This window comes from Callospermophilus lateralis, unplaced genomic scaffold (assembly GCF_048772815.1).
Source record: "Callospermophilus lateralis isolate mCalLat2 unplaced genomic scaffold, mCalLat2.hap1 Scaffold_551, whole genome shotgun sequence".
Lineage (NCBI taxonomy): Eukaryota > Metazoa > Chordata > Mammalia > Rodentia > Sciuridae > Callospermophilus > Callospermophilus lateralis.
The window spans coordinates 909,155-937,153 of record NW_027514479.1 but is presented as its reverse complement, the minus strand read 5'-3'; the positions used below and the strand labels follow the sequence as shown (position 1 = coordinate 937,153).

General features: G+C 36.1%; 1 long non-coding RNA gene across 1 annotated transcript in view; it reads right to left on the bottom strand.

The window, feature by feature from the left end:
- The window catches only part of LOC143387857 (uncharacterized), an 82,040-nt gene extending 55,705 nt beyond the window's left edge, over nt 1-26,335 (bottom strand). Inside the window, exon 1 of the long non-coding RNA XR_013089925.1 lies at nt 26,293-26,335. This is a non-coding gene — a long non-coding RNA (uncharacterized LOC143387857). The remainder of the gene's footprint in view (nt 1-26,292) is intronic.
- Between the last annotated feature and the right edge of the window lie 1,664 nt (nt 26,336-27,999).

The window sequence follows — 27,999 nt, the reverse complement described above, 5'->3', positions numbered from 1 at the left end:
TGGGACCACACCTACAATTTTCTAATCTCAAAAATAACAAAAAATCTAAACATCACTCTAGAGACAATCACTACATTGTCCATCCTTCCAATTTGACAGAATACAAAAGAGCCAACAATTCTGGACCTTCCTACTCAGAGACAAAAAAAGTTCTTCTAAGTGTAAGGAGGGATTAGTCAACTATAAGCAGGAAGCAAGAAGAGTGATGGGCAGGGTTTGCTCCTCCTCCATCTAGGTCCCAAAAGAGTCCCAAATGCTATATTTAAATTTTAGCTCAAAGACTAGTCTTCCTTTATATTTTTAACTGGTTCTTAGGCTTTTAGTTTTATCTTTGGACGTCTACTTTGTATTCTCAAATTGGGCTTTTGGCTGCTGTGAAACTAAATTTGAGCTTAAAGTGAACTATTTTCTCTGCTGCATTAATTTTCTCTACCCATTCCTTCCATAGTTTAAATCATGTTGTTCTTTGTGGCTCCTCCTGGGGACAAAGTAAACTTCATACAGTCAGTTTACAGCCCCCGATAATAATTTCTGAAAGTATGGATCCATCCCCTTGTGATTTTCATATATGTAGGAAAATCAGATCCAGACATAATAATAATGATCTCTGTATTATTTTTACATGAAATGTTGATATTCTGCTGTCATACTGACTCGAAATGCCTGGAAATAATTCATTTTATAATATCAAATATTGGGCTGGGGATATAGCTCAGTGGTAGAGTGCTTGCCTCGCATGCACAAGGCCCTGGTTTCAATCCCCAGCACCACAAATTTTATATATATATAAAATATTGGAAATAAGAGAGTATTACATTAACTATGGCAGGTGGAGCAAGATGTCCAGATATAACTAAAGTCTTTATTTGAACTAAATCCAAATATAGAATCCCATTGAATATGTGACCCCTAGCTTTTTATGGTCAGCCTATTATTTGAATGAAAAATTACCTCATTTAAACATAGTTCCAGGTAATGTTTTTCTTGACTTCTATACAATGAAGTGTTTTACTGCTGCTGCTGGTGGATCAGGTACAAATTTTCAAATCAATGTGCTCAGCATTTTTGGATGAACTAATTCACTTTTCATAGAGCTACAATCATATAAATTTATACTCAAGCATTAAATACCTAGAAATATCTATTCTGTGATACTTATCTAATATGGTAAATTAATATTTTTATCTAGCTCAATCATTTGAACACTCTTGTTATAACAAAAACAAACTGTTCAAAAATATTAATTGTTAGAAGTATTTCAATAAGTAGATATAGTTCATACTGAACATTATGATAGATTAATAAATAAGTATAGACAGAATTTGATTAGACATTAGTTTATAATCAAACTTAAGTAATTTTCTGATAAAATAAGGAAACATTTATTAAACTGCATAAAAAAGTAAATCTAGGGTAAACTTCAGAAGAACAAGATGCATATCTTGAAACAAACATCCACATAAATAATATTTGAGCAAGTAAATTTGAAAATGATTTCACTGTTTAAAAAATAATAATGCCTTGTGGGTATTTCAAAATATTTAAGTCAAATATCTGAAAACAATAGTAAAATAGATGAGATGAGAAATGGAAGCTATGTTTTGTGCAAATTTCTTACCCTACTGTGGAGTTGTGCAACACTGTTTGGAAACAGACTTATAAGTTAAGATGTATACTAACGTGTTTACAAAACTATTGTAACAAATGAAAAATAACAAGGTATAGCTATTTACGACAGGAAGCAGAAATAAATCATAAGAAAATAAATACAGAAGAAGACAAGAAAAGTTGGAACAAAAAATATGGGACATATACAAAACCAGTAAAAACTATAGGATTAAATCAAATCATATTAATGATTACATTAAATATAAATGGTCTAAGCCCTGAATAAAAATATGAAAATATCAATTTGAATTAAAAAGCTAACAACACCTATATGTTACCTAATAGAAACAGCAATTAAATATAAGGACAGAACTAGGATGTGAGTATAAAGATGTGGCAAAATTAATATAAGGGTAGTAATTTTAAAGAGGAACCATGACCAGGGACAGAGGGCATTTCATAGACATAAAGCAATGAATTACCAAAAGAACATGCAAATCGCATGTTTAAGTGCATTTAGAAAAAGAGCTTTAGCTGGGAATGGTGGCCCACATCTATAACCCCAGTGACTCAGGAGGCTGAGGCAGGGGGAACACGTGTTTGAGGTCAGCCTGAACAACTTAGCTACACCCTATCTCAAAATAAATTTTTAAAGGACCCTCAGTGGGAGGGTGCTTGTCTACCAGGTGTAAGATACTTGAAATTAAATTTTTAATAAAGTAACACATCATTACTGATTTAAGTACATAAGAATGCAGTTAGTTTAATGTTTGAAAATTAAACAATATAATTCACCAAATAAAGATTTTTAAGTTTTTAAATTGCTTTCTAAAAATAATAGAAAATAGAAACCATTGGAAAAAAATTCTAAAATTATCACAGTAAAAATATTGTAGTAAACCAGAATTAGAAATAACTTCCTGAAACTGAAAAATGAGATCAACAGAAAGCCCACAGCTATTATTATATGCAATAATAAAAGAACACATGATTTTTGCTTAGAAACAGGAGCAAACCACAGGTACCAGCTCCCACTACTCTTGGGCAACATAGTATGGGAGAGTCCAGTTATTGTCATAAAGTAAGAAAAACTAAATCAAGTTAATTGTCTTCATTCACAGATGAATTATTATGTAGAAAATCCTTAAGATTCTAGTCCAAAAAGGACAAACTAATCAATAAATTAAAAGGTTATATAGATCTACATATTAATCATGAGCAAATAGGAAATGCTTTTTCTTTAAAGTATCATTATAATAACATCAATAAATCGAAAACATTTTGTTTAATAAAACACCTCAAGTCGAGACACTGAAAACTACAATAATTTGCAAAACTGATGCCATTCAAAAATTAGATCTCCATAGAAAAGTAAGTGAAGCTAGATTCTCACTTGCCACATACACAAATCTATTCTAGACCTAAATATAAAACCTATGACCAGAAAATTTACAGATGAAAATGGGACAAACAACTATGGAATCTTTGATTATACAAAACTTTATTAAATGGATCACTAAGCATAAATCATAAAAAGTGATAATTGACATTGAAATGAAAAATTCTCACTCCTCAAAATACTTTTAAGAAAATGACCTGCAAACCACACATCAGAAGAATAAGTTTGTAAATCACATCTGATAAAAGACTTATATCCAAAATATAGAAACTCTTACAACTCAATAATCAAAAGGCAATTTCAATTTTTTTAACTTTTAAAGAGTTTCAATTATCATTTTTACCAAGAAAATATATGAAATACCTATTAAAGAATAAAAAGATGATCTACTTCATTTGTCATTAGGAATTGCAAATTCAAAGCTCAATAAAGTAAGTGGTGGAGAAGATGTGAAGAAGAGACATCCATTCATTGAAACTAAGATGTCATTACTGCAAGATGAATAGTAAATTCTGACATAAACAAGAAAATAAGTAGAGAAGCATGATAGAGTAGTAATAGGGATGTAAGCCACACATTCCGAGAACCCTGGGAGTGAAGACAGACATCCAGGGTCCTGGATCTTTAAACCATACCAATCAATACTGTGACTTAGCTACCAGTATGCTTACCTTGGCATCCCCTGGAAGCTTGTGGATTCCTGTTAGGTACTCTTGGATTTAAGTGTGGCTTACCTTGTATGCCAATCTTTTAATTGCACACTTGATGCTTTGAGTGAAGACTGACCTAATTTGGAATCTTTCTTCATATTTATTCCTCATTTTGCTATCACTGTTCTCATTTGTAGGATACAAGTAATTTTTAATAACTGCATCACTTATTCCCCCTACTCAAAACATCTGGTTAAAAGTAGCAATTGCCAATGAGAAATGAAGTAAAACTTTATCAGTAATGTTTGAAGTTTTCCAGGTCTGGACAGCACCTGACCTAACTCTTTGGATATGGTGAACTTGTTGGTAATATAGTCTTAATTCTGGGAAAGTTTTGATTAATTGCACTTCATTCTCTACTCTTTCCCATCATGAAAAAAACAAATACACATTAGCTGTTTCTTTTATCATTTCTTTGCCTTATGAGAGATTAAAGTTTTACTTGGGCCACCAAATAATGAAGAAGGTTTTACTGAGTGAGAATAATTCTTTAAGTGCCAAGAGGGTTCTAACATCTATGCTTTCAAACCTCAACTAGTATCTCTTACTGGTTCCTCTTTCCCTAATCTGATTTGCTACTGAATTACTCAGAGTTTTCCAAAGAAGCAGAACCAATAGAAAATGCATGTATAGACTTATGAGATTTATCATGAGAATTGGCCCTCACACAGTGATGGAGGCTGAGAAGTCCCAGGATTTGCCTTCAGCAACCCTTAGTACAAAATTTGGTTGTGAAGCTCCACCTAAGTTCCCCAGCTCAACACCCTGACACAACTCAGTTCACAGCTGCAGACCTGAAAACAGGGAGTGTGAGGAGGGCACTGGTTATGTCCTGGAGTCTGAAGGCCCGAGGACCAGGAGTTCTGATATCCCAGCACATATGAAGAAGGTAACCTAGCTCAAGAGAGAGAATAAACTGCCCTGTAATATCTAACCAAAGTGCCAGTGAACAGTATGATGTCACCCATATTGGTGAGGGGGTAATCTTCTCTACTGAGTCTACTGAATAAACTACTAATCTCTTCCAGGAATATCCTCACAGACACACCCTGACATAATGCTCTAACAGTGACGTGGGTGAGCATTCCTGAGCCCAGTCAAATTGACACAAAATTACCCATGGTAGGCAGCGTTTGAGACATTCAGAACGACCTTTAACAAATGAGTTAATAAGTGATCTAATTTTCCATTCCATGACATTTTTCACTCCTGTTGTAGGATCTGCCTTGCTTTTCAAAACCTGTGTTCAGTTGTGTTCATCATGTGTCTTCTTGAAGTCACACTCAGAAATAGCACCGAGAAATCCCGATATGGAAGTGGTACCCTAAAGCATACATATGACCTGATGAGGGTGTATTCCTATGCATTCCTTCTCAGTACACACAGTACATAAGCATAGACATGATCATATGTCACTGAAGATTTCTCATTTCTCAAATACATAATTCAATTCCTTGTATCTAAAATCCTAGTTATTAAAGCTATATATTCTTATGTAATGAGTTTCTCACATTTGGATGAAAATTTCTTGTTATTTCTAAAATTACACATGGGAAGTATGTTTCTATCTTTATTGTCACCTTGCTCTACATAAGTATATGTCCAAGATGATGCATTAAGGGATTATGCTAATTAAAAATTAAATGAAGACTTTAAGTTCACATAGAAATTGCCCAGATTGGTGGCGACATACCTGAATCTGCAGGCAGCATCAATTCCTGTTGTTAGGAGTCCCTGTTTTGGTAACCATTGAAATTATAACTAGGCATCTTTGGATTTTATGATAATTCTGTGTAGGGGAGACCCTTGTTGCCCACAGTTCTGTCATTCTCAATAAAAGAAATTCTCAAATCCTTTGAAGTAAGAAACCCAAACAGGTGGGGTAATTGGCATGGGAGTCAAGAAGGAGCCTGGGAAGAGAGCAAAAGGGAAAAGAAGGTCTTGCCTGCCTCCATCCCCAGACTTCGCTAAGGTCCTGCTCATGTGGTGCTTCTGACATGGGGTAGAGGTGGAAAGCAGAGGAGTTTGGGGAGCTTTGGGAGTCATTCCATCTGGCTCAGGGAAGACAGAGTGGGAGTGAGACGGGATTCCACCTGAACATCCCCCTCCCGCTCCTCCTGTTCTCCTCCTTCTGTCACCTGTCCATCACTGGCCTGTCCTGAGCGCCTCTCTCCTTATTCTGGTATACATTTGTGTCGATAAGGTATACAGCAGAATGCTGGGGAGACTGTGTCTCAGAAGTCATCATGAAGCAGAGCTTTAAAAGGGAAAATGGCAGATAATTCACTTAACTAGGATATGTGATTTCAACCAGAAAATGAGTGCAATTAACTGATCAAAAGAGGAAGGCCAAATGGGAGCAAGTCGGAGGGAAAGAAAGGATGCAGATGTCATTTCTCTCTCTCCTAAGGCATGCTTCCTAAGTGCACCCGGGAGCCTTGCTCAGGGAAGTTCTCATTACTATAAGAAACTCCACCTACGTAAACTGAGTTCGTGCATACCTACACACACATACATCTTTCCAAGATTTCTAATGTGCTTATGAATATCAGATGCCACAGGAAGGTAGTGAAGTGATATCTGAAGACATTTCCAATTCCATTTGAAAAGGATATACATTGTGAGAATCATAAAAATAAAACACAAAGGAAACTATGCTTATCAGAATCTCTCTATTTGCTCACTTGAGTCCTGAATACACATGCAGTCCTTCCACAGGGCAAGCTGGGGAAATCAATACTGTAAATGAAATCCCATTGGCATCCTTTTTCTCATCTCAGCTGCCATGTGAGCGAAGACTGGTAATACCTCGAGAAATAATGCCAAGCTTCAGTCTCTTTTACCCTCGTCCCAAACAGATTAGCAATTTCTGAAAAGCAACTGTAGAAGATGCACTTTTACCTCTTCATCAAAAACGTATAAAAATGAAATATACTGTGATATTTATTACCATGTGGATTATAAACCACCATGTTGATCCAGTACAAATGGCTTTTTTCTCGGTGGTGCCAACCTTCAAAAGTGATGATGTGAAAAGCCCTAGACTTTATGACAGCTTAACTAGAAATACATTACAGCTGCTATATTAATATGTAGTTGTGGCTTTGCTATAAAGTTTGAATATGAAAAGAAACTCTGAACCTGTGCTCTGCTATAAACTTTAAATATGCACAAAGATATGTTCACAAAGCAGCAGGAGGAGGCTGAGATAATGTTTATATGAAATGATGCTGCTCCTTCTTCTCAGCCTTAAACCTTCAAGGTAGTTTTTACATTACATAAATTCAATATTAGCAATTGAATGACTTGTATCATTTTTCACACAGCAAATTAAAAAAGCTGGCCAGGAGTATGCAATTGTACATAGGTGCATCATGCATGGTAAGGATACCTTTACATTCCTGTATTTGTCAACTCATGAATCCCTAAGCATAGATATATTGAGGATCTGTAATAAATCAATCAGTGAGCAAATGCTGAGTAGCAAAAAACTGATGGGTATTGAAATATTATTTTGAAAGTAGAAAATTTATTTCCCCTATGCTCCTTCATATGCATAAATATTGTGGTGCTACATTTTTAATAACTGATTTAATACCTAAAAGTCAGTTTGGTCAATGTTTTGGCTTTAAGTGGACACAATTTTTCCCTGTCATGTAACTGCTGCTGTGGTACATACCAAAATAATATTGTACTGGCTCTTAAATTAATTTTTTTTGCAAATATTCTAAGACAGAAATATAACCTATTCTTTTCTGAGGGTGAAGGTGGGCATGCATTCTGTGTGGAGCATGCACTCCAGAGCACAGCACACATTTAAGGACCCAATATCTTTATCCATTCTAGCAGCTTCATTAGTTTTGTAAATCATCTAAATAACAGAAACTAGAAGGGAACAAATTAGGTTAATTGTTGTATCATTGCATATTTTTAATGTTTTTTTAACACAGTCTGAAATTGGTGGTTAGGAGTGCTAATTAAAAATTAAAAAAGATAATATCAATGACTTTTCCTTAAAGGAAGATCAGCAACCAAAAGGGCAAGGAATATCCAGGTTGTTCATTTGGTTGGGGAAGGTGGTCTACAACAGCATGAAACAAAATTAGCATGCCATGAATTCCGGGTGAAGGGAAGAAAGCAATTGGATGAGCATTTGGAAGTTACCTACCATGTCATATAATTAATGCTGGGTTTTTTAAATATATTATTTCAATTAATTCCCCCAAAATTTTCAAATAAAGATAAAAGTAATAGTCACCTGGTTTTAGATGAAAATAACTTGCCCAAAGGTAACACAGCTGGTACTTTTGCAGATTTCAACCCTGTCCATCTGAAGAGCTTCAAAGAGAAGGAGGCCAGTTGCTTCTCCTGGCTCTAGATAGGCTCAGACAGGAAGAGAGACGGAACCTCATTTTTTAATGCATGTGCTATGTATGACAGAACAAATTAAGAAAGGAAAATTATAGTAACCCAATGATGATGTTTGAGAAGAAAGAGGCTAAGATAATAATTCTTCCAAATTTAAATTATTTTATTCTGATTTGTCTTTAATACTCTATGCTTTATAATTATTTTTTTTCTTTGAAGTCATTCTTTAAACAGGGTTTCAGCTGAATCATTGCTAATCTATTCTGTGATGACTAGAACTACTTAATATGCCAAGATCTATAACGAATCTGTCCTGTTTTTAGCCCCTAGGTAGATGTGGCTATTTAAATTGATACATAAATTAATTAATGGAAGGCCAAATTGAAAATTCAGTTCCTAGTTCACAAAGGCCACATTCGGGGGTCCCATAGTCACCTGTGGCTAATAGGTACAATGGCAGCATTGCAAATATAGAACATTTCCATCAATTCTGAAGATTCTACCAGACAATGCTGCTATGGAGCAAGGATCATGGGCCATGGCCAGCAACCAGCACCAAACTGCCATGTGCTTTTGTATGTAAACCTTGCCTGGAACATAGGCACGACCCTATCTTATGTGTTGTCCTTGGCTAAGTCTCTGCCCTGCCATATGGAATCCTTTACAGAAACCATTTTGCCAACCCCTGGTCTAGCAGATGGATATCATGGAGGCATGATAGTTTAAATCCTGACAGAAATTAGATTTAATGTGTCTAAGCATTCTTCTTGTTTGCCAAACTGAAACTATAATAATACTAGTCCTACATATAATTATCCATAATACTGATTTTACATGGTTTTGTTAGGATGATGTGAGAGAATGTATACAAACCACTCAGCACAAAGATTAGTATATTGTAAGTTCTCAAAAAAAAAGTTTCACTAATATTTTCATTATCATTCTTGCAACTGGTAAAAGATACACAAAGTTTCCCTCCCTTTCCAATCCAAAATCAGATTCAAAGCTTAAAAGCCAACACATCTACCAAAGGCATCAAGGCTCTGTACTTTTTAGGCATTATGGTACCCATGGTATATTATTTGTTTGAGATGATTTTTTAATTATGTATTTTTAGAAATTTTATACATATTTTTCTACCTCAGACGTCAGATGCATGAGAACATCTGAAATCTATCTATAAGCCTGGAAGTCAAACATTATCTAATATTCCTTTGGTTCCTTCATTCTGTGAAAAGATGTGGATAAGCTACATCTGTCTTCCAAGGTTGATAAGATCCTAGTTCCCAATTATTTCACACTTAGGGAAAGTAGACTCAACTTCTGAGTTTGATCACAAGCAACATGTGCAGTTACTAAGATTTTTCTTTATGGAAAAGTTTCTGCTATCTGAAATAGCTCATTCTTTTAAAAGGCTAGGGGTAGTCCACTAAGTATGTACCTGATTAACAGGTCATTTTCAGATGGTGGGAAGCACCCTCTGACCACTGCGAAGAGTTGTTGTACTATTCCACCTTTTCCTGTCACCTCTAGAAGTGGCCACTTCTTGCACTCTGACCTGCCCACTTCCAGCCCACTTAGACCAATGAACCTCCTGTGCCCCCCTAGTAAAGCCCTCCCTCCCAGACACTAATCTGCCAGCCCAGCACCCAGATGTAGGCGGGAAAATGAGGTTGGCTGAAATAGGGTATACAAAGATTAGATCCCATGCAAACCTGCACAAGAAACAGGCTTTTCTCAGTTTTCCCTCATGCCCTTCTCTCCATCCACAGACACGTGTGACTTTAGCAATATTTATCATTACTTGCATGAATTAAAACTCTACCTCAAATATTAAACAGCAAAATTATTTCCAACTGAGGCTTGGAATAAAAAGTAAGGGTACAGGGTTCAGTGTTGTAGTAGATGGGTACAAAATAAGGACAGAAGGAAAAGGAGATGGAGACAAACCTACCTTGAGAATTGGCTGTCTTTGGCATTATGTTAAGCCTTAGCCAATGGTGATTTGGTAACTAATTCTGTCACCATACTTCCAAGGTGGTTGTTAAAATTCCCTTTCATTTCTGGAAAAGCTCCTATTCAAAGAAGTTAGTAATTTGCTACAGAGCAGAGTTAATAAGTGATATATCTGGGATTCATGTTGAATCCATCTTATTGCAGCATTCATTCCCTTTCCCCCAGGCTGCATTATGTTATTATTTTAAAATAATCTGTGGTGCTTGCTGTATCATGAGGCAAATTTTTTAATTGATCTCTTTTTAAATGTGGATTATAGCACAGATTTGATACATGTGTGACTAGTCAAAATCCTGGCCCTGGATTTGAGTTATGAAAGACACATGAGAAACTTAACTGGCTCTTTGACTCACGTTTCCATTTCAAAGCCACATCTGACAGCAGCTGGTACAGCTTCTGAGCTTACTCACTAGCCAGGTACTGTAACTGTGCACTACAATCTGCATGATCTTTCTAGACAACACACTTCCTGGCACCCAAGAGCATTCTTCTCAATCTGGAACACCTGGACATAATGAGGACCTATGCTCTCCACTAGCTGAAACCTGGCCTTGTTCATTATTTCAGATGACTTCAGAGATTGCATTTCACCCAGTTAATCATCTTGGCCGATGACTCCAGACTTCTGCCATTCATACCCAGGAGAAAAGCACTATGGCATTTTGAATTTTTTGTTTGTTTGTGAAGAGACCCAACTTTAAAATTCCGCTTTTTCAGAGTTTAATGAAGCTTGAAATTGGTGACCTACAGAACGTTTTACATCCTAGTGTGTTTTCTGGGTAATAATAATGGTTGGACATTTTGTCTAACTTGCAAAGACTAACTCTTCGTCTCAAATGCTGTCTCAGAGGAACACAAAGTCGAGTGTGGCTGGTAAATATCACTGCTGCCATTGCTGTTTCTAATACATAGTGGCAACTCCCACCCAGGCATTTTCTGACTAAGCATGTTACTAAGGATTTCAAACACAAACCTCATTTATTTGAACAGCAAAAAGAATCCCGAGATATAGGTTTCATTGGTTTCATTTTGCCAACTAGCAAATAGATTCAGCTAGGTTAGTTAATTTACCCAAAGTTACCTCTAGAAAATGTTGTCAGTACATTTAGGCTGCCATATTCAAAACACCATAAACTTGTAGCTTATAAACAATAGAAATTTGTTTCTCGCTGTACTGGAGGCTGAGAAATCCAAGATAAAGGTGCTAGCAGGTTTGGTGTCTGATGAGGGCTTTTCCTCACAGGTGGTGCCTTTTTGCTTTGGTGTCCTCATATGCAAGGGGCAGCAAACAGGTTCCCTGGGGCTTATTTTATAATGGCACAATTCCCATGCATCCCTCTTGACCTCATTACTTCCTAAAGGCCACAACTCTTAGTACTCTGCCTTCAGAATTAGGTTTCAGTATATGAAATAAAGAGGGACACAAATATTCAGATCATAGATGACATTCACAGAAGATGATAGATATAGAATTTGAACTGTGATTGAAGGTCCTAAAGATGCTCCAAACAGTGGGTGACAAAAAATGAACATGCAAAGATGAGAATTCAGGTCTGAGTCCATCACATTTCACAAAACACAGACCAAGTGAATATCGAAAAGTGAGTCATTGCTTCCTAGGAATCTTCTCAGGATCCGCTGGAGCATAGCAACCATCTTTTGGGATTCCTGGTTTTCAACCCCATGCTCACTTTACAATCTCCTGGGGAGTTTTAAGAAAGAATCTAATATCTGAGCCCCATGAACTAGATCAGAATAAGTACTGGGTCATGGTCTTATAGTGACTATTTCTAATAGGTCAGCCAGAGCCCAAAGATAGTACAATGGTGACTGGAGTAGAAGCAATGCTGATATTTGACTGAGAATGAAGATATGGAAGAACCAGTAGATAGAGAAAAATCCTAAATAAATTCTCCCAGAGAATTTATTGATGTACCATAAGCTACATCAACACTTGTTGGTAGCTCATAGACCTGTCTGAGGAGCTAAAGTCCCTATAGACTCCCTGTACTGACCACTAAAGTAGCCAAGAAGGTCAGCAAGTTTATTAGAGTTAAAAAATATTTGATCAAGTTTATTAGAGTTAAAAATATTTGATAGGCGAATAAATGGATGAAATTATTTCAGTGTTCACTGGTTTTGCATGGGCTCATCAGAGGATTTCAAAAAAGCACTTGCACTTCATAAAAGCAGATTTCATTACCAAAACTCTTCATCCAATATATGATTCTTCTCCATGGGGGTTAATTGAATAAAACAACAAGAAGCAAAGTACAATAAACAGAACAAATCTGGGTCTTATCTCATTGGGTCAAGGCAGCAACAATGCTACCATTAGAAATTTCTGCTGTTTTGCAAAGCGAATCAGATATATATGGTTAAGCTGAAATAAAAACAGTAGAAAATCACTTAAAGTTGAATGGAACTAACTTAATAGGTCCATAGTAAATACTAAAATAGATAACCTATTGAAGACCACAGAACAGCCCCAAATCAAAAGGATAATGTTTTACCACTTACACACCACTGTGCATATCTTCTGGAAGATTCCTTCACAAGGCTTGAGAAGGAAAATATGCTTAAGGAAGTCAGTGGTTCCCTGCATGAATGTGTGCTTTGTCAACTTCATCTCAGAGGTGGAGGAGGACTATCAGATAAATCCCCATTATGGGAAAAGCATCAAAATGTCCCCAAAATAGATGACCACAAAACAGTTAGGGAAAACCACAAACCCCTCATGTGAAACCACTAGAAGCTATCCATGGAGCCACATTACACCGAAAGCACAAAATTCTGTATGTGAGCCAGAAACATCCACTTTTCTGCCCATTTCTATAGCACCCTCAAGCCAGACTGAAATGTTTTAGAAATCTAGGTTAAAAAAGAAAAGAAAGAAACCTACAAGTCCTTTCCCAGACTTTAAGTGGGAACAAATGTGCAGGAGCTATTGATGTCTGATTAAAGGTACAGAAATATTTTTAAGGTCTCGGTGCTCCAAATTCTTTGTGTGAAATATGAATGCCCCTGATGGACAATGAGTTTGCACAATAGATCTCTTGTAGACTTGCCCCTGGGACTTCTAATTTCAGTCCAGGCAGTAAATAAAAGTTCCTCCAAATTGTATTTGGACCTGGGTTAGAACTCTATGCACAAATGTATTGACAGCGTTAATACATTTGTGCATAGAGCGTTTTTTCCTTAAATGAAACACTAAGTACCTTGCTCATATCACCAGATATTCTGATGTAATTGGTTTGGGGTGTGACATGGCATCTGTAGTTTTCAAAGCTTCCAGGTGTTTCTAATATGTAGCAAAGAATGGGAACCACTGTGATAGACTGATTGCTTTCCAATCCCTGCATGTTTGTGTCCTTAAAATGTCACATGCCTGGTTTTCATAAAACAGTACAATCATGTCAACACATATCTAACCATCTTTTTTTTTTACCGTAAGAATCTTTAAATTAGACAATCTGTACTCACTTCAGCCTCACCTCTCAATTCCCTCCTTCCTACTTAATATCCACCACACTTCACCAACCTCTTAGTCCTTGAACTTCACAAGCCCCTAAACAATGTAAGAAAGACGAAGATTAATTTGGCCCACAATAACTTAGAGGATTCTATTTATCACACATTAGCAAGTCCAATTCTGAGAAGTAGATGTTGGCAAAGGTTTTTTAGTTGAGCACATGAAATATTATTTCCTACTTGTCTATAGAACTCCCCTAACCCTAGCCACATTCCATAATAAATGCATTATTATCAAGAATGGCACATGAAAAGCTTGGATTTCCTTTAAAGGGCAGCTCACAATCCCAGGATCATCACGGGGTGCCCTTTACACCTTAGGATCCACAGCCCATCAATCAGGTTGCACATTCCCTGGTGGCCCATGCCACCCCTCCATGCAGGCATCCATACACTTACTTTAAGTCCCTGCATGTCCTCACTCCATATTCTGGCTTCTTGCAACACAGATTCAGAGTTGCATAAATTATATACAGTACATAGGAAAAGAGAATTGTCTCCCATAAATCATCAAAATGATTTGCAAATAAACTTCCTCAACATCAGAAAGAAAAAAAATGCAGATGTGCAGAGTTTCATTCCATCATGAAAGATCCTTACCAGAAAAACAAGCTGAAATTCTACGGCTACTTAGTCTTTGGGGGAAGTTTTTAATCCTTCACATTTTTTAGTCATGACACAAGGATTCAAAAGAAGAAGAAGAAGAAAAAGGAGAAGGAGAAAGAGAAGGAGAAGAAGTAGGAGAAGGAGGAAGAGGAGGAAGAAGAAGAAGTGAAAGTCCTTCAGTTGCCATCTAGATTTACCTGGTTGAAACAGGGACTTAAATTCTTTCAAATATTAAATTTCCCTTCTTTCTTTCACTCTTCCACATTTTTCCTGTTCCCTCAGTGTGCTCAAATCACCCAGGGCAGAATGCTGCACTCACCATGCGCATGGTTTTCAGGGATTTTCAAGCTTATGCTTAGATATAGTCTCTCCTACGAAGCCTGGCACCTCCTGAATGCAAGGCTCTCCATGTGCATCCTGCACACCCTGTCTAGGTGTCTAGAACAATCCCTCTTACTGCATGGAAGGGTCTATTCACTTCTCTTCTCTGAGATCTTTCACAACAGGGATGCTGTGCTATTTGTCTTTGCAACAATAGTACTTAATATGATTCTCACTCCATCAATGCATGAAGTTTAGTGACTTATTGAATGCATGAAAGATTGAACCTTTGACATCAAGCTCTCTCAGGCTGTTCTCCCACTCTAAAACATAATTGCCTATCACAAGGGTGATATGAATATTAAGAAATATTTCGTATAAAATATCAGGAATAATCAGACCTTGGTAAAAGTTTATTCTCTTTTCCTCTCCATCTGCATCTCTTTTTTTTTTTTAAAAGGAATTGTCTTCATGTGAGTGGTCCTAGTTACAGAGCAATAAAGTAATAAAGATCAGAAAGTTAATATCATTAACCAACTGAAGCATGAGTAAAAATGCAATGCTTACTTCACACTTTGAAAAGATATAGATTTTACATAATAACACTATGTTCCCCATTTATGATAAAAATATTGAAGGCAGAGGAATGATTATGAGAGTACACAGAAGGTCAATTCTGAAATCTTGTAGAAGCAGTGTGGTATGATAATTAAGATCATGGGTGCAGAGAAACTTGCAGATAAGGTACTTGGGTCTCAAATTTCAGCTACTTAATAGGCAGAAATTTGTCCTTGGATGAGTTACTTAGTCTCAGTAAACTTCAGATTTCTCATCTTCAAAATGGTAAGGATACCTCATGACCTATGTTGTATTCAATGAAAACGTGTATATAAAGTACATAGTCAATGGTTAACAAAGTTGCTATTAATAACTATAGCAAACTGGGTTTTAAAAATAATCTGTGGGACTGGAATGCACACCTAAGAGTATGAAATTTCTCCTTTTCCTAGGAAATGCATGTCCGCTTCTTTGGAGAAATTTTTGGTGTTATTCTAGCATTATAAGAGGACATATTGAGAAGTTTTTTAGACTTTTTCCTCCAGCACAGGGTAGACAAATATTGAGTCAAATGGAGCTCTCCCACAGACTCTCACACATTGGTCCTAGGAGAAGAATGGGTTCATCACTAGGGTGACCTGGACGACCTACACTTGCGGAACCAGTGTCCAAGAGGGAATTAGTGTGAAGTCATTAAACCATGATGCCCAAGAAACAGGAGAATTGGGGAAAATCTGAAGGGTTTGAGTCTATTTATGCTTCTCCCTGCGATATAACCCCTCCCTTCACAAGAGAAAAAATGTCCCTTCCTAAGTCATATCATTAGATTGAGGTTCAATCACCTAGAACTGATATGGTTGTTTAGCCTGGTATATATACAGGAGGACCTCAGAGTTCTCGAGTTCAGGAATAGGCTCAGTGCATGATTAAATTGTCCAGCACATCAGAAGGAAATGGATTTCAAATTTCATGGGCAACACCAAAGGGATGACAATATTGGAAAGGTACAAAAATAAATAAATAAAGGAAACCAAATCATCTAGTAAGATGGGGAAGATTAGAATATTTCTGGAGTAAGAGGCCAGTGAAATTTCTTCCAATTATCAGAGTTTCCCCAAAATTCATCAGAAATAAAAATGTGTGATTTTTTCAATGTTCCACAAATATTAGTGTATAAAACTAACAAATGCTGTATAGGTTTAAGAAAGGAGAGAGAGAGAGAGAGAGAGAGAGAGAGAGAGAGAGAGAGAGAGAGAGAGAGAGAACACACACATAACGTATAGGACAATTAGAATTGCTTGTCACAGTTATATTCAAATAAAACAGAGAAAGTGAGGAGTATGGAGAAGTAAGAGACTAGAGCCAGAGATGATTTGAAAATGCATCTAACTCACACAATCCTCGGACATAGTGATTGAGGGCTTGTTATGGTTAAATATAAGGTGTTCCCCAAAAGTTCATGTGTGAGACAATGCAAAAATATTCAGAGGTGAAATCGTTAGATGTGAGAGGTATAAACTAATCAGTAGATTAATTCACTGATATGGATTGAACTGGGTAGTAACTGCAGACATGAGGGATATGCTACAGGAAGTAAGTCACTGACATGTCCTTGGGCTTTATATTTTGTCCCTGGTGAGTGGAGTTCTCTCAGCATCCCTCTGCCACACCCTTCCACCTTGAAGTTCTGCCTTACCTCAGGCTCAGAGCTATGGAGTTGGCCAATCATGGACTGAACTTCCAAAAGTGTGAGCCGAAATAAACTTTTCCTCCTCTAAATTGTTCTTGGCAGGTGATCCCAACAACCAAAAGCTAACAAAAACAGGGTTCTTTGAAATTCTTTGTCCCCAGTATAGGATCTCAGCTTATTTTCTTCTAGATCACTGAGAGACTGGAAGATACAACTTAATATCTGATAATGTTTAAAAATAGCAAGCAACTGTAATAAAAAAAAGGGGGAGGAAAAAAAACTTTGTAACCTGGAAGAAATGTCAGAGACATTGCTTGAATAAAATTGAGGTGATGCGTTTTCTAGCTATGATTCAGTAGCAGGGATGAGATTTATCCATTCTGCTAAAGTAACTGAAAAACTGAACAATATCTATAACACAATGGTTTTCAGACACTGGAAGAATAGCATCTCTTGTCAGTGACACCAGAGAGAAGAAAAACACATTTCATGGGTCTATGAAAGCCCCAATGTACTGTGCACTGCCTGGACTGCTTCCAGACCACAGTGCAGGGAGAGCAGTCAGCACAATCTGAAGGTCACCCTGAGTGGAGGGGACAGAGTGTGATGATTAGAGAGACCAAAATGACCAGACTTTACAGGGTACAATGGTGGAAAGGAGAGGGAGAGAAAGCCCCAGAGACATGTATACACCCCCCTCCAACCTTCAGCAGAGCCCTGATCAACACAAACAGATGAGGAGTCTTATGAGGAAGCATGAAGCCAGGAAGAATGCTTGGGGGTCCAAAAGGCCAGGGAGTGGGGAAGGGAAGTCACTGCTAAGAAGTTTTTATACTAAATGTACAGTGATCACAATACCACTTGAAGATATCTCTCTCTCTCTCTCTCTCTCTCTCTCTCTCTCTCTCTCTCACACACACACACACACACACACACACACACACACACACACTAAACCTCTGGAATAACACTATGAATACTAAATGAATACATCTAATGAGCCACTAGAATAACAAATACAGAATTATAAAAATTACTCAATCTAAAAAAGTCAAAGATAGAGATGAAAGAATGAATGAAACAAAAACAATAAGATGGTAGATTTAAATTCAAATATGCCAGTAAAACATGTAAACAGCGGTTCTCAACACAGAGGTGATTTGGGTCATCCCAGTGAGCATGTGGCAATGGCTAGAGGTGCTTTTCACTGTTGTGACAAGAGATGGGCAAGTTTTGGCAACCAGCTAGCATAAGCCACAAATGCAGCTAAACATCCAAAAATGCAGAGGACTGTACCCCAAAACCAAGAGTTATCTCACCCAAACTGTCAATAAAGGTAGGTTGGGGAAACTACTCTAAGCAAACACAAAACAAAGGCAAAGCCACAATGTCTGCCATCAAATAAAAATTTGCCAGGAATGTACAATTATTCCCATTGTCAAACAAAATCCACTTCATTGTAAAGATATGAACAAGTTATAATTAAAAGACAGAAAAATATGTTATGATAATACAAATTAAAATAAAGTTAAAATGCCTATATTAATAACATACAAAGTGGATACAGAATGAGGAATGTTTCTAGGACAAACAAGATGTTTTATAATAGTAAGTATGTCAACCCATCAAGGGATCAATAAAACCCTAAGTGTGTTTACAGTTACCAAAGAACTTCAAAATACCTAAAACAAAGATGACAGAAGCAAGGCAGAAATTGGCAAGGCCTAAATTATGATTTTGGGAGATTACAATACTCCTTTCTTACTATTTGAAAGAATAAGTAGGCAAAAGATCAAAAAAGATATAAAGTACTTGAGAAACACTATTAAGTATCTTCATCTATCTGATTTTTACAGAAAAAGTACCTAAATAAGCAAAACAAAAATTCTTCTCAATACACACAGGATATTTATCCCCAAAATTATTTTTTGGACTATAAAACAAGCCTCAGTAGACTTTAAAATGAATTAAGCTTTACAAAATATGTCCTCCCATCACAATGGAATTGCATTAGAATTACAGAAAGACACCTGAACAATCTGCAAATACAACACACCTCCATGTGAACTACAAGTAAAAGATCAAAATTGAAAAGTCAAAATGTATGGGATACACCTAAAATAGTCCTTAAAATATATAACACTGAAAACCTATGTTAGCAGAGAAGAAAGGCCTCCAGTTAGTGACCTTGGCTTCTACTTTCAAAAACCAGAAAAATAGAAAAGCAAACCAAACCCAAAATAAGCTAAACAAAGGATAAAAAGAAATCAGGGCTAACGTTCTGGCTCAGTGGCAGAGCGCTTGCCTCACCTGTGTGAGGCACTGTGTTTGATCCTCAGCACGACATAAAAATAAATAAATAAAATAAAAAAAGAAATCAGTAACACTTGAAACAAAACCAAGATGAATATGTGGGGGTGATGAGAAGGGTATATGGGAATTTCTTGTATTCGGTGCTTCATTTTTCTTTAAATCTAAAACTGTTCTCAAAACAGTTTAATAACTAGCAGGGGTGGGTGGGGGGTAGACAAAGACATTGAATCAGCTTTAGGGCAAATCATATTAGTAGGAACTAGATCTATCTTCCCCTCTAAAAAGAAATAAGAAAAAAGAAAGAACATATTAAAGGGCAGCGTTCAAGACCCTGAACACAGGACAATGAAGGAGAGTGATCAGTGAGAGCTGAGGAGAAGAATAAATGAACTCAAAGACAGCACAAGCCCTTGGCCAGAGGTGCAAGACAGAACACAGTGGGGGCTGTGCAGACAGAGCTGGTGGTTGGGGAGGCCAAGGAGCTGAAGTTCTTCAGACAGGGGAAGGGAAAAAGTCCCCAGGGTTTACACAGACCAAGAATAGTTCTGCTCAAAACAGACTAAATGGGAAAAAAATCTCCTAATTCAGGGGACAATGAGAGGACTCAGAATAGCTCAGCCTCAGAAGAATAAAAACTTACCTTCAACAAACAAGCATTGCCCTGACATTATCTAGCAACTCTTATGAGCAAGCCTAAAAGCAGCAGCCTGTTTTGAACTACCTTAACTACAATCAAGACAAGAATATTTAAAGAAACAAAAAGAAAAAAATTGTCAAATCCACAATTTCTGCCATCCAATAAAAATTTGCCAGGAATGTTAAAATGTAGAAAAATACAAATGACATAAAGATAAAAATATATTGATCAAAGCCAATTCTGGAGCCAGGTATGGTAGTGCGTGTCTGTAATCCCAGTGGCTGGGAGGCTGAGGATGGAGGATCGCAAGTTCAAAACCATCCTCAGGAAAAGCAAGATGCTAAGCAACTCAGGAATACTCTGTCTCTAAATAAAATACAGAATAGGGCTGGGGATGTGACTCAGTGATCGAGAGCCCCTAAATTCAATCCCCAGTACCAAAACAGAAGAAAAAAATCTAATTCTGGAAAAGATCATAGAATTAGTAGACAAATTAATAAAACATACTCTATGTGTTGAAGGAACTGAAAGAAATACTAAGCAATATAAGTAGAAACAAAGATCTAAAAACCATCAAAATCAAGCATTTTGTTATTAAAACAGTAACTGGAAAATACATGGGTGGGAGAGTCCACAGGTGAGTCATTGTGGAAGAGTCCACCAGTGAACCTGAATAAAGAGCCAAAGAATTACTCAAAATGAAGCAGAGAGATAAAACTTAGATACTGAGTCTTCAAAGGAGAGGAAAGGCGGAGGGACAGAACAATATTTGAGGGAATAATAAACATACAAAGAATGCAATGAATATATTTAGAGACTCTAAAAGTGCAATGAACTTCAAGAAAAACAAGTAGAAGATGAAAAGTACACCAAGACACCACATAACCAATTGCTTAAAACCAGTGAGAAGGAGAAAATCCTATCTACATTCAAAGAAAAAAAAAGGATAAAAATAGTCCACACATAAGGCAGAAGACAGTAGGGGACCAAGAGGACAGAAAGAAAAAAAAAAGGAGAAAAAAAATAGCAATTTCATTACCAGAAAAAAAAATAGTTTTCAAGGATGAAGTCAAAATAAAAATGTATTTAAATATAGAAGTTCCAAAAGGACTTAGGAGCAGCAGATTTGTATTATAAGAAAGAGTAAAGCAAATCCTTAGACAGTGGGAAAATAACACCAGATGTAAATATTTATCCACACATTAATGAAGGGCACGGGAAATGGTCACTGGAGATTTAAAAAAAAAAATCTCTTAATAAAGATTTTTTAAAGATATTTTCAAAATAGAGATCTTTTCAGTTGAACATGTAGGATCTAAGTGCAAGACAATAGGACCATGGAGATGACTGCATGCAGAGTGGCACACTTGAAAGTAGACTCTGATAGCTTTAAGGTGTGTTCTACACACTTTCAAGCACTCACTGACGTAACAAAGAGTTTGTCTAATAAGATGCCAAAGGAGACAAACTTTTTAAAGTTGATTTATTCCAAAGGAGGCAGAAAAGAAGAACAAAGTTAAAAACACGTAGGACAAATAGAGAACAAATATGTTAGATTTGAAACTACAATATTAATATTTACATGAGAGGTCAGTCACCTAAATACACAGAAAAAAAAAACACAAACATATCTGGGAAAATGGGGCAAAAAAGCAAAAATAAATCATATGCTGCTTAAAAGAATTACACACAAATTATAAAAACAAAGTAATATTATAGAAAAGAATGTATAATGCTTACAATAACAAAATAAGCTTGAGTGGCTATGTATTTGTTGTATATCAATACAACAAATATATTTAAGGAAAAAAGAATGTTGACAGGAATAAAGAGAGTAGTTTTACAACAAACTTATCTTTATTTCATTTGTATTTTTCTATCCTCGTGGATAGGTGACAGACAGGCTCTGGAGTCAGACAGTCTGGCATAAGAAAAATAAAAAACGTGGTATGTATTCATAATTAGACATATTCATTTTTATACACAGACATACATAGAGTGAGAAATATTGGATTCACAAATTGTGAAATATTGTGAGTGTATAAATGGAAAATATTGAGAAGACTATGCATAGATAAATTGCATTATGAAGCTTCAAAGTACTAAAGGAGGATTTCATTGGAAAATTAAAAACTAAACTTCTATAGGAAGGCTAGGAACTAATAAAGAAGTGGAATGACAAACAATAGGAGCTGTACTGAGTAATAACAGTGGTGAGATATTCCAGAGCAAAGCTTCAGGATCCATGGTTTGCAGTTTATTTATTTATTTTACTTTCTCTTTAGATAAAATAGAAATTTCTTAAACATGAAGGACACAGAATACCATTACAAGAATTTCAGACATTGTTTTATGCTTTTGGGAATAAAATATTTTTTTAAAAAAATAAGGAAATGTGTTTTAGAAAGCGTACCGCTCAAAAATACATAGAAATAGAATCTCAAGGAAAATACCAGCCACCTAAACCCAACTACTGCACAGATCCTCTGGAATCTACACAGAAGAGCAAAATGATCTGTTCTGACAATGCAGAAACAATGTGAGTTTAAAAATTGGAGGAAGGTCAGCCTGGACCTTGTGCTGCAGAGTCTTCTGGTCCTCTAGACCTCATTCGAAACTGGAAACTCAATAGCAATTCCTGGTAAGTGGGTCCACAGCAGCAGACCCCAGCGCAGTAGGTGGTGCCTCAGGAGGAATTAGCAGCTGTTAGAGCTGAGTCAACATTCACAGAATCAAAAGACCACATTGGTTCATCCAAGTGGGGAATTTGGGAGGCAGATATATCTGGAGTCTTGCAAGTAGTCCACCTGACAGTGTGCCCAGTGTACCTGAAGGACCATTTTGAGCTTCTATTATTTAGAAAAGCACAGCATGCTACTGTGAAAATCTCTGTACTATGTATGGTAGAAATAGCCAAGTGCAACTTCTTCTCCCAGAATAAAAAGAAAAAATACATTTGTGAAGGAATCCCAAATATTAATAATAAAAATTAAAAACAGGATAATTCCTATCATATCACTGTATAACTCAATTTGGACTGATACAGGGCCTTAGTGAATCTTGCAGAGTGACAGTAGATTATTATAAATTTTCTTCAAGAGTGATGTCAATCATAGCCCCCGTTGCAAATATGGTATCTTGACTGGTATAATCTATTAGAGCCCCTTGAGTCCCTTTTGCACTTATCCATCTATTGAGCTGTGGATGCTTTTTTCTAAATCCCAATTAATAAATACAATCACAAGAAGATGACTGATGACCTTCATCTGGCAGGAACAGTAGTACTCGCTTTGTCTGATCTCAGGGTTATTTATATTCTCCTCATTTCTATCAAAATGCAATCTGCAGAGATGTTTTGTATCCTGGAAAATACATCATGATAGCATTTAACATCATTGCATTATGTTAATTAGACCTGGTGAAGTAGTATTGTGTTAGTAAGTTTAATAAGATGTGCATGTCAATGGGTGATAGACAAATTCTATGAAAAGGGAAATTAAATTAAATTAAATTAAAACTTCCCTATTTAAATAATGAATAAGAGAAGCTTACCAAATACCTTAACACAAAGAGTAAAGAGCATTTCAATCTTTGGATAAATCAAGCCTACCCTGAACCTATTTTCTATTTGATCAAGCATCATCAAAAGAAAAAAGTAATGTTCTGAGAAACCTTTTACCAAGAATATTTTAATTGGTTTCCCAACACCTTCTCCTTGCCAACTATTCAGTAAATGAATCATGGTTGTCATGCCACAGCCTTCCACCTACTCTGCCAATGGTACACTGGAAATGGTGATGGCCAAAATAACTCAGGACACTGAGATACAACAAGAGGTTTTCTGGGGTATTTTAGAAAAGAAACTTGTGAATCTAAAGAGAGAGCCATAAAAAGCCATATATAAAAGCCATAAAAAGCCCTACAGACATAAACAGGAGAGGAGACTTCCAACATCTACTGATGGTCATCTTATAGTCACAAGAATCTAAGCCTTCTGTGGGTGGAAGAGCTAGGAATTAGAAAGAACCTGGATCACTCCCGACCTATTGGGTTTCCTCTTATATGAACTTTCAAGTTTCTTTAGTATTCAAACCAGTTTTATGTTGGTAGCCCAAAGCATCCAAATTCACACATTTTGTTTTCCACTTCAACCGCCATGTAAAAATTTCACCCATGCTTGTCTACATGTTAGCAAAAAAAAAAAAAGTATTCCACTTCAAATAAGTTAGTATACATTTCAGAGTCATATTTTTTTAGAGAGAGTGAGAGAAGAGAGAGAAAGGGAGAGGGGGAGAGAGAGAGAGAGAGAGAGAGAGAGAGAGAGAGAGAGAGAGAATTTTTCAATATTTATTTTCTAGTTTTCGGTGGACACAACATCTTTGTTTGTACGTGGTGCTGAGAATCGAACCAGGGCTGCACGCATGCCAGGCGAGCGCACTACCACTTAAGCCACATCCCCAGCCCTCAGAGTCATATTTAAAAGAGTTTATGGACAGTTAAATAGTCCAATAATTTAAAAAATAATTTCAATACATTTTCCCTTCTTATTTATCAATAAAGGAAAAAATTGATAAACTATTATAGAACATCAAACTTTCAACTTGACATAAAATTTAACTTTTATAGCCCTCTTAGTTAGAGATATCATTACATTATAGGGCACAAAATTTATAACTTTTTAGACCCTACGATATTCATTTTGTTCATACTATTTAGATCAAAATCATAAAAGAAAGACTAATGCTTTTTACAATTAGTTTAGCTTTTTAAAAAAAATCTTCAGAATTTTTTGCTCCAAACAGCCATATAAAATGCATTAACCTACAGAAAAAAACAAATTGTTTACTTTATCCATCATAACATTTCAATTTCACCAAACTGGATAGACTATTCAAATACATATGAAGGTATTTTTAGGAAGTAGTGATTTAGATAATAACAACAGCAAAAAAAGAAAAAAAGAAGAAGACAACGATGACGACAACGGCAGCGTCGGCAATTTAAAAAGGTTGGAAGTACAAGATACATATTGGAATAACTAGCTCGTGCTAAGTGACAAAGAGCAAAGTGAAGAAGGAGGGAGCAAACCATTCAAAATCTTTACAGCAGGTCACAATCTCTGTGACACATGAATAGATCAGTTGTAATATAAGGCAGATTCATCCTTTCATCAAGACCACTTTAGAATTTTTAAATAATGCATTCAAAATCACAGACATTCCATGTTTTCCAAATGAATTTAGGCTATTTTACAAACACTTCAGGTAAGCATTACTTCATACACTGAGGTAATATTATGGTAGGTATTTGCAAGATTAACTAATACCATAAATACAGTATAAATTTAAATCACAGCTGAAAAAAATATTTATCTATTCCACATAACATGTCTATTCTGTAAAGAGGATTTGGTTGGGCCTGAAAGATGCAAACCGACAAACTACAATATGCAGGATAAAAAAAAGATAACCTTTTTAATCAAAAAAAGGCTCTTTGAAACCTTAGAATCACTCCTTACCAGTATACACACCTGATCACAGCTGTAATTCAAACAGGCCAGAAGAACAGCAGGCAGAGCTGGTAGAGTCAGGAATGTGTGTGACTTACTACCTAAAATTAACCATGTCCATTTCACCACAATTGGGTTGGGCTCCTCTATTTTAAGGTGTGCAGTTCCAAATTACTTAAAAGTATGTAATTTCTGGCTAGTCTCTAAAACTAAGAATGTCAGCAGACTTTACACCAAGGCTTTAGATGGCCAACTAGTCTCCACAAAACCCCAGAGCATGCTATCTAGGGTCTAAGAACAAAGCAAATAAAGTTAAATGCTGAATATATCCATGAAGATGTACCATGTATGGACAGACTAGAAAGAATTAAATGAGAAAAGATACTTCTTATCCTTTTCTGCTTCTCTTTCCCCCACAAACACATACATTATAACAAAAGTGGTGGAAAAACTGACAAAAGTCATAGTACTAAAATATCCTGTATTTTCAGGAAACTGTACAGACTGTTAGCTGAAACCCTTCCAAATAATGTTACATGATTGTTACCTCCCTCTGAAAATGCCATGTTACTGGAGTAAATCAATAGTAGGGGCTACTCAGTCTGTATTTCACATTCTAGAAACATTACCAGGAAACTGGTAAAGGTCCCATCAGTACTAGCAAGAGAATATGCACTAAACATTTTTTAAATGGAGCTATATTTTCAAACAAAAGATAATGAAAAGACATCCTCTTTTACCATTATGAAAAATTATTTTTATCAACAAAGGATAAAAATACATTGTAAGTTATACAGGCTTAACACATGCTTGAAATTCAAGCTGCATGGATAAAACTCCTGATTTCTTCGAACCCACCATAAAGACCTAGTATCTATTTTATTACTAGCAACTTGAGACATTTGATGCAGAACCCACATGTAGTATTATTTACTTTCCTGATACTATCATGCTCCAGCAGTCTATGATGTTAACCCTTGTTTTGACAAATGTAATCAAATATTTTAAGAATTAGAACACACATACCTTCATTTTCTGAGGCAGCATTTCACCTTCAATACCAAGTCAAAGGTTCTTTCTGGATTTTCCCTAAAAGAAAAAGAACTTTGTTATATTTATTTCCTAAAACAAACATCTGTATAAAGGTGTGTGTGTGTGTGTGTGTGTGTGTGTGTGTGTGTGTGTTGCTTTTTATCTTTTTAGGGGTTAGGCATGAAGTGCTGTGGTTCAAATCCAGGGCCTTATGCATGCAATGCATGCACTTACCACTGAGATATACCCACATCCCCTATATTTTCTTAATTCTAAAACTAATCTTGTTCTTGTCTCAATATACTTTTTCTAAGTACATAACTATAACTAGCACAGCAAAAATAACACTATCAGTTAGCAACTTAAGAGAGACTTGAGGCAAAGAGTTTAACCTCAAATACTGTTTTCTTACCTATAAAGAGTCTTGTCCACATCACAGAATTGTGAGAACTATAAATCAGATAATATATGTGCAAGTACCTTATAAAGGTATACTGCTGTATAAATGCAAAGCATTGCTTTTATCCTACTGAATCAAAATTGGAAAGCCACTGCATTCCTCAGTGCCTTTAAACCCTGCCACACCTTAACATAGGTTCTCAGGCCTTTTTCAAAGGACTTGCAACGACTACCTGGTTCCACTTGCCATTGCCATGTAATATTTATAATGTTCTATAAATGTGGTACTTTGCATATGCTCTTCTTGAGATGTACTTACTGTACTTAAACATGTTTATGGTAGCAAACTATTCACACACTCCAAGGCTAAGAAAAAAGATCTGCTTTGTATGTATTTTCTTTGGGGAAAATGGATATCTACCTCCAAATTAGATTTTTCCCTACAGGAACAGTAAGGTTGCTTTGATGCATTCAGAATTTACTGACATTTTTACTAACTTCTCACACATTTAACCTATTGGTTAAATTTCAAAAACAGTGGAGTGAAATTTATTAAGCCACTTTTTTCTCCCAAAAGACTGGTTTTAATCTCTCTTTCCATCACAATCACAAGATTGTGACACCACAATGCCAAAATGCTAATACACATAATTCAGGTACCCCTGCCAAGACCTTAGTGTCTTTGTATATTTGCAATTTTTAATATGTATTTCCTTCAAGAAATTAATGCCAGCTCTCACTTTTAAATAAATGTTCATTTAAAAAATCTTTACATGTATCTAGAATCATAGGAAGTGACAAACTCTATAAATCAATTTGCAAATATGAATTTTCTTGGCTTCCCCACTATTAGCTTGTTTCAATGAAAATAATGCACACTCAGGTAATTTCCTTCTTATAATAGGTCAAAAAGTATCCTCCTTTTTTTTACTCACCCTACTCACTATGGTGTCAAACACTGAAGAAAATAATTTTAAGTTACATAGTTTCCCTATTTTTCTAGTATTATTTAGAATCTCTCGTAGGTGTAAAAGTTAAATATTGATTCAGTTACACTCTGTGACATTTAAAAGTCCTTCTGCAATTATACAAATATATGTGATATTTATTATTGTAATTTGAGGGAAGAGTTTGAAGGGAGGGAAGTAAAAGGCGGAATGCTTTCCAAAGTTAGTTTCAGGAGAAAAATAAAGAACTCATGCCTCTAAGATACCTACAAGAAAAATCACCATCGTTATTCAAATTGCTTTTTTACTTAACCTGCTGAAGTAAGACAGGCACTGATGAATACTTTGACACAGG